This window comes from Accipiter gentilis, chromosome 31 (assembly GCF_929443795.1).
Source record: "Accipiter gentilis chromosome 31, bAccGen1.1, whole genome shotgun sequence".
Taxonomy (NCBI): domain Eukaryota; kingdom Metazoa; phylum Chordata; class Aves; order Accipitriformes; family Accipitridae; genus Astur; species Astur gentilis.
Window position 1 is genome coordinate 12,176,456 of NC_064910.1, and position 13,792 is coordinate 12,190,247.

At 42.0% G+C, this 13,792-nt stretch overlaps 1 protein-coding gene across 4 annotated transcripts in view; it reads right to left on the reverse strand.

The window, feature by feature from the left end:
- P2RY8 (P2Y receptor family member 8) overlaps window positions 1–13,247 on the reverse strand; it is a 36,768-nt gene extending 23,521 nt beyond the window's left edge. For all 4 annotated transcript variants that reach the window (XR_007510227.1, XR_007510226.1, XM_049834617.1 and 1 more), the window contains exons 1-2: window positions 13,181–13,247; window positions 9,585–9,671 (exon numbers count right to left, since the gene is read on the reverse strand). The gene's annotated coding sequence lies outside the window, so the exon portion shown is untranslated. The remainder of the gene's footprint in view (window positions 1–9,584; window positions 9,672–13,180) is intronic.
- Window positions 13,248–13,792: the final 545 nt, after the last annotated feature.

Here is a 13,792-nt window from a genome sequence, read left to right on the forward strand (position 1 = left end):
TCTCCCCCATCCCACTGGGTGGGGGGAAGTGAGTGAGTGACTGCGTGGTGCTTAGCTGCTGGCTGGGGTTAAACCACGACAGGGTAGTGGGGTTTCTCTGCCTAAATTATACTAATGCAATAATATCCTAAGGGGAAAAATCTCCACAAACTGCAAGGTACAACAGGATTTTCTGGTTCTCAGATGGCTGAATACCTCATATTACAAAAGACAGGGTATGACTTTGTACACTGGATTTCTGATGTCTTGTTCTTGTCACTAGTCAAGCTTAAGCAAGCCACAGTTCAGCTGAAAACCAGTTAAAAGAGTTTCTTTAGAAACTGGGTGTAAAAAGATACTGTGGTTAGTTTTGCTCAATCAGAAAGACAGAGACACAGGAAAGCAACAAGTACCTTGAAGCAGTTAATACAGAACGCAAATACACAGAGCGAGCCCAGGGCACCCACCATCCACATCTCCGCTACCCCAGGTTGTAGAAGCATGCGTAGACCGAGGCACCTGTCTGCCCAGAAGTCTCCCTGGCCCCAGCTGAGGTGTCCCATACCTCATCGGCTCACAATTAGACATTTTAGAATAAGATCCAGCAAACCAGGACACCGAGCAGCAAGCAACCTAGATAACAGGAAACGCTTTGGTCCCCGAGAAAGCTGCAGCTTTTGGCACTTTGCTGAGTGTTTCAAGGAGACCGCTAGCTACAACCATGTATTACAACTGAAATTCCTCCTGGAGCGAGATGCTTGCATCAGTCTTATCTCACAAAAAATGGAAGGATCCAAACCAGCAACAACAGTACTGTTCGTATTTCCCAAATATCACTAAATGGGGATGTGGCAGATATGAATTAATTTATCTCTTCAGTGTGATGACATTTGAATCTACACCTCCCACCAACCAATGATTGTCAATTAGTCCCTTCATATAAAACATATAAATGACATTGAAATAGGAAGTGCAGTTTGGATGTGTTCTTCTCTCAGCTACTGAACAAAACACTGCAGTCTTTTTTTCTCACCCATGGATTTTATGTCCCAGTTGCACCATGCAATCTGGAACAAATTCAGGTGCAAGAGTAAAGATAAGTGGTAGATAAATAACTTTAACATGGTGCTTAATGCATTTCTGCAAGAACGGTTGGTTCCAATCAGATTAGGTAAACATCCCTAGTGTGTAGAAAGTGCTCTGAGCATCCACAGGATTAAAGGGCACGTGGCATTGCCACCTTTCTTCTGGCTGTATTCCATGCAGGATCTACTCCAGTAAGTCTCCAGTAAGTGTTTTGACTATTTATGGTATACTGGGTCCTCAAAACGATACAGTGCAAGGAACAGTCTTTCCCCACTCCACAACTGTGGAGCATTTCAGACCTTCAGTCTGATTTGGGTATCAGGATATATGGTGCTTCCGAGCACTTAGTGACGGGGCTTTATAATTTTGCTGTTGGGCGCCCTTAGCAAAAGCTGAGCAGTTGAAGACCCCAGTCTTCAGTTTTAGCACTTACAGTGATGACAAAAGAGTATTTAGGCTCCTAAAGCATTTTTTCAATGCTAGCATTAAGGTCAGATGCTGGAAGTTCTACCTGTGGAGAAATCTTTTCTTCTTTAGCGTGAGGTTGGGGTGAACGCCAACAAGTAGGTCAGGCATAAGAACACGCAGAGGCCTGATGTTGGGCATATAATGTGAGCTGCAAATGCACATTTGCCTTGCTCTGCCTTCTGGGATTGTGCACCTTTTGCAGAAGAATCTCCTTGTTTTGTGTGGCCAAATCATCCCTTGGTGAGCATAGTCCCACCCTGGATGGCTTGCCTTGCACTGTCTGTTGTAAGCCTCAGTGGCAGTCAAGTAACAATACTTGCCTTTCCTACTTTTTAGTGTTGTGTGGTGGCAGATAGCAAGTAATCCTGATATTTCTGATGCATTGTGTGATGTAGGCTTGTCAAAATAAAACACTATTAGAAGGATGAATGAGAAGACCATAAGATTCTTAGTGATAAAAGCCTGACAAAACCCCACTCCTAACAAACTGTTGTCACCTCTTCAACCCTGTCTTGCTTTTCTGATGAGAAGCTACCTGAAAATTTGCTTGGCTTTCATACTTCTAGTTGGTTGGGATGATGCATAGGTCAACTTATTCATAGACTGTAAACGAAAAAGAAAAGCACAAGTATCTAAGAGCTTGTATATTAAAGAGTTAAGAGGAAGGGAGGAGAAATAAGGAAGTAGCGGTTGAACAATCTGCTTTTAAGCATACAAAAAGTTAAAAAAGACTTGATAACATTTTAAACAGAGTGTATAAACAACACAGAAGAGCCCCAAACTAGGTGGTGTTTTTTTTCTGGGGAGTGGGGGTGTTCAGAACTAGTGGAAAGTATAACGGGAACTTCAGAAGTGGAAACTCTGCACTTTTAGCCAAAGAACAAGCACAGGTTTCTCACCCACCCAGACTGAAACATGAAGTGAAGGGACTATTTCTAATAATGAGAAGAGAGGTTGGTTTCCAAATCTTTCCAGCATAAGGTAGCACCATTTTTTTCTGCCCAGTTATTTAATTTGAGATCTATTAGATGAAAAGTATATAAAACAGAGCAAGTGCAGTAAAATAATTTACCTTGGGGTTTGCCACTAGGGACAGCTGGACTGTCAGTGTCAAAAAGACAAATACAAACTGATTTGCAAAGAACATTTACATACTCTAGAATTCTGATCTAAGAATGCTATGCTGGCTCTTTAAAAGTTATACTGTATTTGGCTGTGTCTCCACTGGGGAAATACTCTTGTCATTTGTCATCATCGACAGTAGTGATTCAGCAGCAGTAAAATCTTTGTAGCCCTAACATAGAAAAAAAGTTCTAACGCTAAAGTCACTTGCAGATGTGTGTTCAAAAAACTGCTGTCATTTGCAGCTGTCTGTACGTAGGGCATTGCCATAATCTATGGCACTGTGTTTCACCAGTGTGAGTGGTTGTGGGAAAGGACTTAGATTAGGGATGGTTTAGGATTAATTTATTTCATAAGTGAAATAAATGTGAATAAAATTAATATAAAATTAATAAATAGATAAAATTGAAAATACTTCATCTTGATCTTCAGAGCTATTTAGTAGTTTAATTGCTACAAGCTTAACTTTCTGCTTCTATATAATTCCATTTAACACTTGTGCGTGAAGCCATAAGACAGCATGTAACAGTCTGTAAGGTTTTTATTTACCACCATCACTGCAAGTTGTCTGTCTTCACTGCCTTTGATGGCTACACATGAAGAGAATTAAGCTTCGGCTCAGATCTCGAAAAAGGAAATAAGCACCCACAGGTTAGTCTCTACAGCACATGTCTCCTCCTCCTCTGGAGAGCATTGAGGCATCAATATTGACACAGAAAGCGCAGACTGAATCTATTTCTGGGGAGGCTTGAATGTTTGTCTTCTTCCCAGAAGAAAGTAAAAGGGCCCAACGGCACTGGGCTGCAGAAATGGAAGGCGAGGGCCAGGACTCTGTGGACCACCGTGGGGATAACGTGCACCAAGACGCTGGGCCAGGCAATGCTTTCTATGAGCCAGTCAATAAATACTGTTCACAGAAACAGCGTGGGCTGCTTGGACTTACAAGTGAAAGACTCTGGTTTTTCAGTACACCTTCTTACCTGACAAATGAGGTTTGTGGGTGGGCATGTGGCCTCATCTGTAGGGGAAGGATGTGATGTGGGAGAATCCAGAAGGGGATGTGGGAGTCCTGAGTGGCTGTCAGCCAGAGCACGCATCAAACTCTTCCACTTGTTCACTTTATCATTAATTTAGAAGCAAAATTATAAACAAAACCCAAACAACTACTGAGCCCAGCTGCTGTTCAGCTTTGTTTGAAAAGGATCTTTGGTCTATATTCACAGGTCTGTATTTCCCCTCTCTCCCTCAATAAATGAACGTGCTGGTTAATTCTAGCTAAATTTGATAAAAGGTGTAGGTCCCAAGATTAACTAAGTTTCAGTGCATTGCATAAAAATATTTGGCCAATTGGATGAAAGCCTGGGATTCAGACATTTAAAATTCCACCTAGTGGTTTTTAGTTCCTTTCCCTGATTTCTGCAACTGCATATGGTTTTCTGAACGTCATGGCCATAATAACTCAGGAGAAGGTTGTAGACATGTGCAATGGCAATAATGACAATCTAAACTATATAGTAATCCACCATAAATTACAGAATTGTAGGAAGAAAGTAAGTATATGTTTTCTACTGCCCACAGAGCCACTGGAGAGCTTGTTGGTGTTATTATATTTTATATATATGATATTATATATCTCCCTTTTGGGAGAGTGTCACTGTGAGTCTCATGCTAACTGCTCAAAATGCCTCTCACCCATCCCTTTTTCAGCCTGGGATCAAAGCAATAAAATTGCAGCTCAGAATAAATGGCAGAGTATTTCACGTGGTTACAAAAACCAGTCTGCAAATCCTACACCAAATCCTGCTTGACTCAACACATGCCAGACCCAATTTATGAATGGGCCAAGACCCAGTGAATACATTTAAGTTCCACTGAAAGCAACGGGAAGCAAGAGCATTTAGCATTCAGCTCTCTTGGGCCCACAGCTGGACACAAAAATATCTTTGATATGGAAGCATTACTTTATTTCTAGCGCCTGGCACACTTTGAATTTTTGGGCAGTCTTTTGTGAACAAACCCCTGCTTATTCATTTCTTTTTTTCAGATTTACTAGAAAAGTTTAAGTTGATGATATATGGAAGGTGAAAACTTTTTCCTTTGCTGAGGCAGGTGCAGGTGCAGGAGCATTTACAGCTCCTGTAGCACGTTAGTCCGAACCGTGAAATTGTTGGCAATGGCAAGCTGTAACACTACATTTTTTGTTTCAAACAAATCCCCAGGCGCCCCAGTGCTCTTTAGAAGTAGGCAAAGATGTTTCTGACCACTTATTTTTCCTTCTACACTCATGACTACGCTAGTCCCAGAGACAAGTTAGAGCAGCCAGGAGAGTAGGCACAACCACAGGAGCTGATATTTGTGTCTCTCTGCGCTCCTACTGCTACCTGGCATAGGAATAATCATTCCACATGCTGGTGTTCCCTGTGTAACAAAGTGATTCCCAGGCACTGCTGTGAGAGCCTTCAAAGTTCATTTTTGCAGTACTGCAACAGCAAAAACTGGGAGGTGCTGAGAATCCACCCCACTCAGTGTAAACATTTTCAAGCCGAGCATAGACCAACCATCTATGTCATTGATATCCAGACTGGTGATGATCTCTGCCTCTCTCATGTGGCGGTGATCATGTTCTCATGTAAGACAGCCCACAGACATCAGCAGGAATAGACATGTGAGTCAAGCAAACCTATCAGCCTACTATAACATGTCAAACTGCACCATGTCCTGTTAGTTTCTCTGAGCAGTGTTGTTGATGGAAAACTTTTCATTTAAAAAGCTGAAAAAAAGCTTTCACAAGTATATACGATTTAAAAATCACAAACGTTTAACATGTGCTGAACCCGAAACATCTCAGTGATGAGTTTGTGAGGCTATTTTATCCACCAAGACCAGATTTTAAGGTTATGTATCTACACAGCAGAGAACTGCTGAGTTCATGAAAGCCAGACACCTAGCAGGCAACTTAATTTTTCATCCTCTTAGAGGTTTTAACAATACCTTCATGCCCCACAGGAGAAATGTGTGACTGAGAAGGCACGTCTTCGTGTGAAAGAGTGGGTTCCAGGTACTTTCTCTGACAAGCATGTACAGATTTAAGTCACAAATTGGGCTGATAAAGAGAAGTTGTTCACAATGTGCAAAGCAGTATTTAGTTCGACTTAAGGGCTTGACCTTGCTCCTGCTTAACTCCATCTTACATTCTTGTACTAGCAGCCAAGTTCTGTTAGCTGCAATCATGGATAAGCTGCAAGTTTTTTGACTAACTATGTATTTCTAATGATGACAACAGTTCTGATCAATGCACTGATTACTTCTTAAGCACTGTGTAACTGAGATCATCAGCTTTGCAGAGTCCTGGGTTATTGAGAGGAGGGGAAGGTGTCCCTTATGAAAATGTCTTTTCTTTTCCTTCTTTGTCACAGTACTCGCAGTGGTTATATACCTCAGGAAGGTTACTGCTCTAGCAGACTGAACAAAAAACCAGCTAAAAAGCCTGGGAGCCAGAATTTCATCATTGGGTTCCCCTGGTTGCTTTACAGTTTAATGATCCTACTAGTGAAAAGCTGGAAGTCAACAAGCTGAAGGGACCCAATCAACCCAGCTGCCAATAAACTTTATAAGTCAGCTGGCTGGAAAATGGAAAAGTTTAAGCCTGCCCATTTCCATTTGATCTTTGTTGGAACCAATGCCCTCCCAGCAATTTTTCAAAGGCAAAATACCCCATCAGAAAGATTTGGACTTTTTTTTTTTCTCCTCATTGTTCCGTGAGTGACACTATGCCCTATGTACAGTCCGCTGTTCAAACTCTTGCCCTCAATACCAAATAAGTAATTTAATTGTGGACATTTTTGTGGCATCCAGTGTTGTAGCATCAAAGTGCTTCAAAAAGACCTGCAAATTTCTTCTTTGCAGCCTTCCTCTAGTATGAAGATTATTTAACCCCCTATTACAAACAGGAAAGTGAGGAATGGAGGTCCTGGGTTGCCTAGGACCTGATTTCTAAGAGCGTTTGGCATCACATAAAATGTTACTGTTTCAAAGCCACATTTCCATTGACTATATGTGAATCTGTGAGTACTCAATACTTCTGCAAGTCAGACACAGGTGTCTTTTAATAAGCATTTGAAAATGAGGAGCTCAGAGTTGGTGCCAGTTTCTGAAAGCTTAACCCCTTGAAGCCAGATCTAAAACAGGGTTTCAGGCTCTGTAAATTAGCATCACATGGGTGGAAGGATTAAGGCACCAATGAAGACTTCGATGTCTCAGAATGGGATCTGAAATAGTCAGCAAAATGATGAGGAACACTGGGAAGTCAGCACTCTTCACAAGCCACACACATAGGTCATCTGGAGGAGACTACGGATGAGCCTTGCAAACATGAAAACTTGGAAAAAAATTATCTTAGTGAGTCTCACAGAACATCTTCTCTCTCACAGGAAAACTACTGGGAGACCTGAGCCTTGAACCTCTTTGTGAAGGTTCCTCTTATGAAAATTCCATTGCCTTTTCTTTCTGGGGACTGAATATGATTTGCTACAATCTTTTAAGATGGTTGATAAAAGAGAAACACTTCCCTTCCCTGTCTAAATGATAGAGTAGCGATTAAGGTCAGGAAATAGATGCTTCAAGTTGCCTCCCAAGTCTGATCATAGGACTAATTATCTGAGCAGGAGATTGTTTTAACCACAGATCTGCTGGGTACTGCCCATATTTGACATCAAAGATGTGCAATAAAAAAAATCGATACAACAACTCGGGGAAAAATGAAAATGCCATGCAGGAGGGCAAGAGATTCTCTAGCCTAGTGACAGTGGCAGTCATCAACTGTAAGGGAGCGGTCATGGCCTGGTATCTGCTCTTCAGGTTGGCCTTTGGGGTTATCCAGAGACTACTTGACGTGAAATAGTGTCTTTGAAGACGAGACTAGAGATGAGGTCTTTTGCCTTCTAGATGAACGATATTTCAGGCATCTGCTCCTCTTTTGCCCAATGACCACTGCTTGCCCTTCCAGCTTCAACTGGCCAGGTGCAAATCAGCCCAGACTGTGGCAGCTAGCGTACTATCTAGCTAGAGAGGAAGGAGGTGGAAAAAGAAGAAAGGTGGTCAAAAGAGAGTGTTGAAGGTGCGTGCTCTTTCTCCTAGGAAAGTGCCCTAGTGAAGGAGTTACACTATTTCCTACTCCTTGACTTTATTTGAAAAGAAAGTACTTGTATTTCTAAAGAAACATAGTCTTACTGATGAGCTTTAAGCATGCTCCTTACTGGCACCTGGCCAGTTCTCTCAGTCCTGTCAAAATCCAATTGTTCTATAATTGCCTAGACATATCTGCTTTATACTTGTCCTTAAGTATCTTAAGTGCTGCTATCTTAAGTACTGCTATCTTATGTTACGAGAAGCACCTACGAGGGTATAATTCCCCAGAAGTCAGAGGCTGTATGAGAATTGTCCCCACTTGGAGCTGAAGCTCTGAAGTTCCACCTCAGCTCCATTTTGGGCATTTCTCATGTATCCTTTTATTATGGAGGTGCCCTTTTCTCAGCATCGCACAAGACTTTCAGGCAGAATCAGTGGCAGAATCTCATTTCCCAAGACATGACTCAGCCACTAAAATCAGAAGGCTGCTTTGCCTTTTCCTGTAGTCCTACCTCTCAGTCAGTATGTGTCTTCCAGCAGCAAGTAGATGAGAGCTGATCAAGGAGGTAGGCAACGGTGTCCTTCCAAATGGGCTTTTGATTCATTGATTTTTTTGTGCTGAAGTATTCTTCTGTAACATTTACACTTAGGTGACTGAGGACTATACCACATGCACGAGGGGGATGTTACTACATGAAGGGTATGTCAACATGAGTGAATTAAAGGCTGTCAGAACCTGGGCTCAGGCCATGAAATTCAGTTCCTTGCACTGTACTGTTCTGGCACAGTTTTGCTTCACACCAACTAATGGTCACTCAAACAGCTCTGGGTTCCACACAACCATCTTGTGTAGTTTAGGAGTTATCATAGACCAAAGACCATTCCCAAAAAGGAGTTTGGATGCAGCCATCATGTTTCAGAGGCTGAGAACAGTTATTACAGATGTGTCAAGTAAGCCAAAGACCAGGTTATGACTTGTCCCAGCAAATGGATGTAGAGAAAAATTGCTGGTGGGTTAAAACCCTGTTTTCTGCGTAGACCACTAGAGGGTGCAGACAAACCTACTTTGCCTTGAAGATTTGTTTTTAGGTTACTGAGACCTGGATATTTCAGGTTTTCCTCCAGAGTATTTGAGGAAAAAAGCTGAAAGGATCATGCCTTGCTGTCCTGTACAAATCCACTTATGTCATCTGTAGCACGTAACCCAAAGTCTGTCTTTGTCCTGTTAACTGCTGTCCAGATACCACCCTCTGTCCGTGTCTACCTCGATTTCATACTACCAGTTTTCTGCTTCTCTTTTCTTTCCCCCACCATTTCTGTTCCTGCTTATCCACAGTTTCCTACCGTACCTCTCACCACCCCCTGTGCTCCAGGAGGATTTCCGTTGGATCCCTGCACTGCTTGACTGTCACAAGGTGAAGTAACAAAAGTACAAAAGCCTTATTTTCCTAGCCTTCAGCTGCTGAACCATTGTAGCCCAGAAGTGGGGTCTACTCAGTGTACTCAGAATCCTGGGAGAACGGGATTTCAATTGGGCATGATTTAGAGAGTCTCAAAGACGAATCCTATTTTTAAGAAGTTATGGCGGGGGGCGGGGGGGGTGGGGGGTGGGGGGGAGAAAGGAAAAGTATTTACAAAGATGATTCCTCTCTTTGTGATGAACCACCTACTCAAAGCAGAGGCTTGTGTTCCTGAATATTCCCTTATTGCCTCAGCAATTGCCTCATACAGCTAAACTCTGCGTGTAACATCCTGCCAAAGAAAATGCAAAACTTTTCATCTTAAATGTTGATCAGACTTACAGGCAGCTCCCTAAGGAATTTGTCTCGCCGTGGTCACCGCTGATGTTTCCGTGCTGCAGCAGATCAGATTTCCTCTATGAGTAAGAGCTGCAGAAAAGACCAAAGAAAAAATCTTTTAAGAATCAGTTGTTTCAAAAAAAAATTTTTTACAAGAGGCACATCTAAAGATAATACCAAACAGTGACAAGCACTGATAACACTGCCTTTCATAGCATTAAAACACAGTTCACTAGCTGTAAAGCGTACCTGTGCAGGATTACTAAAGATGCATAATATCCAGATCTGAAGATGAAGAGAAGATAAAAGAGAACATGCTTGTTTGTGACTTGATATTTTCCCTTCTTATTTTTGCAGATCTCAATCAGGTGCAGTGTATCTGGTAGTAAGTAACCCCAGCTGCTTCATCATGACTGTACTGGTGCATAATTTCTGTTGTTATTTCAAGACTTAATGAGCAGTTGGTAGAGTGAGGATGTGAGGGTAAAATTATTTTCAATTCACCAGCTGCTGAGCCTGAATTCCTCATGCAGTAGTTCGAAAATGTGACAAAAATGTGCAGCTCTTGACGAACAAGCTTATAAATGCCTTACCCCAGCCTGAACCACTCTTGGGCCCTCATCAGTCTGTGCGCAAAAAGGCAGAATCTCTCTGTTACGACATCAATGAGAGCTAAAAATCCAGCATTTTAAAAACTGAGCTGTTGCATTGAGTGTGTACACATCTCTGTCTGAGTATTTAGCTTTAGTTAAATACCCAACAACACTGAAAAATAAGACTACCAATGGAAAATTTCAGTAAGGACAGAAGGCTTCTGATCAAAAATACGTGAAAAGAGACCAGAGCAAATTGACATTACCAGGTTCAAAGGCTGTAGAAAATGAACCCTGTGGGATGTTTCTCATTGATTAGCACCTAAATTTAGACAATAATTGGATTATGTCACCCATTTTAAACCTATTTTAACATAACAACCCTAACTCTCAGGCTGAGTCCCTCTCCAGTTTCCTGAGTATAAATAGGAAGCCCAGGATGAACACCAAGACCTTCCCATTCAAGAGCTGGCAGTAAGAGTAAACAAGCCCAAACAAGAGTCCCAAAGACGTTTACTTATAAAATGAGCTCCCTTCATCCAGGAATTTTTGAGGCAGTAGTCAAGGGCCAAATGCTCCCATTTCTATGAAGTAATTTTTCAGAGGAAAGCTCCATTTTCAAGCTTATTTTGCATACTGTGAAAAACATGAGAACAGTGTCAATAAATACGCTTGATATGAAAAACATCCTTCTGTCCATTTGGAGGCTTCACAAACATCAGTTGCCAGTGGTGAAGCCCCCTGGACTTCTGCCTCAAAACAACTTTTTTCTGAAAACTATGCAAATATGAAGTAAAGTTGTTAGGCGGCAATACGTGTGCAAAACACCACTCGATATTTTAAACACATTGAGAAATAGTCTTGGTGTCTCTTCATTTTTGAGCAGGACGGAGGGACCCCACCACAGGAGAACTTCTTGAGGTTGGGTTGTGGGCTTCTGGGTTTCTGACCTCTAGCCACTCCACCAGAACACAGCAGTTGTTGGGGGTCACCACATTTACCATACAAGGAATGGCCTTTCTAGGGTTTGTTTCTTTTCCATGCTGTTATATCACTACATATAATGTATGCCTCCCTCTGACTGAGAGCTGAGGAGTACACACCAAAGAAAGATACTTATGCTGAAAGAGAGCACTGAGAGCAAACATTTTAAATCCCCTAAGCGGGCCTTTTCTGCACTTACAGTCATCAGTGAGAGCAAAATTTTCTGCACAAGCAGGTGCATCTGAGTTGAACCCAAACCCACCCTGAAAGACGGAAGGTGAATACACATTGTCAATAAATGTACCTGAAGGGATGCTAAAAACTGAAGGCAAAAGCAGTGGGTAAGCTGCTGGCTGGAGACAGGGGAGGCCTGGGTTCAGGTTGCTCTTCCCGCACAAAGGTGCTGAGTACTTTCCCTTGAGCTGTGCCTATGCAGTAACTGGGAAATGTGACTGCAGGATGGGTAGGCACACCTCAGCCAGCTTTCATCTGGCAAGCTGTAGCATAGCCTGCAAGTATTTAGCAGCTACGGCCACACAGAGCTGTAAGGAACAACAAATTGCTTAGCATCAGTACTCAAACTGAGAAGACTGAGGCTGATGCAAATGCTTCTACCCGTGCCATAGGCTCTTCCCTAGCAGAAGGCTGACATGCTCCCTGGCTGTGTCTAAACCGACGTACAGCTGTTTGCAAGGGAAGTCCTTGGATTCTTGATCAGACCACCTACCCTGGGGAGCTGCAAAAACCAGGGCACAAGTCTGGCGTCAATTGGGATTCATCCGAATTCTCCATCTGTAGATGACAGTGACAAAACTTGCGTGGCTCCGGGAGTCTTTTAAGGGTGAAATTCATTACAGAGGTTCGAGTGCTACCATAGTAGCAATGTCACAAGTAAGGTGGAGGTGATTTAGGAAGTCCAAACATTGATGGGACTTACGTGTCTGAATCAAACAAATGCTTTTGAAAACCCCAGCTAGATTCTCCTGACCACTATGTATAAAATCTAGAAAGTGTTTATACCAAACACTGAGCACAGTCAAGGAGCCAATGTCCAAATATTAAAACTGATTACAAGCAAAGACTTAAAAAACCCCAAATGCCAAAAACCTGAATCTCCAGTGTATGACTTCACCCAGGGATCCTCACGACATGTACAATTTCACTTTTTGTAGGGCGACCTGGTGACAGGACATTATTACAATAACTGCCCTACAGATGGCTATTTTGTGCTTGTTTCTGAACTATTAAAAAACCCCTTAACACAAATAGTCTCTCTCCCTGTCTGTTAAGAGACAACAAATGCAGTATGCAAGAGTGCACTGTGTTACGAGACTTCCTTCTGGCGCCTGTCTGTCTGAGTTCAGTTTTTATGCATCAAAAGACCCGAGTGAAATTATATCATTTTATGATATGGTTCCACAGTCACTTCTGTGTGTATGTTCAGTTGCTGCAAACCTCAGGAACAGTCTCAGGATGACTACAATACGTGACTCTGCAATAGTTAAAGATAGATATCAGGTCCAGATTTACAAATAACACTGGTCCAAAATTATCTGATTGGTTTTTTTCCTCCCCCAATATGTAGAAGCTCATTCTTCCTCCTTTTAAAAATACCATTGAAGACATGCTATGATTTTTACTACTCTCCTTACTACAGCAAACTGTACACCTGAGAACCCCTTATTTTGATAGTGGTTTGTGCAGCGTGAACTCCTTCAAACTGGTGGTAAGAGTTTTCTTTCTCTTTTACTGCAGTATTTGCTGTAATAATTCTGTCTTCTGACTATGTGTAACATAACTTCTTCCTTATCATTGCTCTATTATTAACCCATACAGTTCTTTTCTACAGCTCACAGTCATCTGGCACAAAGACACACATGTACTTCTTGGACTGCAAAGAACTTTGTTCTCCCTTCAGATGTAAATAATTAGAGGGAGAACAAATCAGTCTTGACTGAGTCTGACTCCACTGAAAAACAATTTTGAATAAACAATCAAGAAGTGAAAAGCTGTACTCCTTACCTGGTCTGGGATGTACAGTGCACCTTGAAAGCCTCTTAAATGACAGAGAATTAGAAATAGTTGAAAGTTCGTATTCATCCAACCACAGGAAATGACCGTGTATTTTGCAACCATTAACTCCTTCCTCACTTCTAATCTAATGTCTTTGCTTTTTCAAGTACAGTATAAAAATCCATCTTACCCTTCCACTGCAGTTTGGTAACTAATGCCATGCCCTACACATGATTTTTGTTTCACACTGAGATTATGCAGGTGGCCAGAGGAGGTGACTCTGATCACCTCCATGGAAGAGAGAATTTGCAGTGTCTTCTGCATAACTGTGACCAAGTACATTTTGCTGTTGAGTGAAGCTTATGTGATGAAGTGTAGAAATGACTAAATAACGGCTTGAGCACCTAACTCTCATTTTTACAAGAGGCTTAGAGCAACATTCTCAACATGACTTCAGTGTTGTGGTACCCAACAGAGAAAAAAAAAAAAAAGTTATTTAAAGGAGCAGCATCCACTGCAGTCTGGGCAGGCATTTGATGTACATACGGTGTATGATAATTTTACCCACAGGGGGTCCCTAGGTGAAAGTCAGGCATGCTGAAACATCAGGAGTTAGGTCCT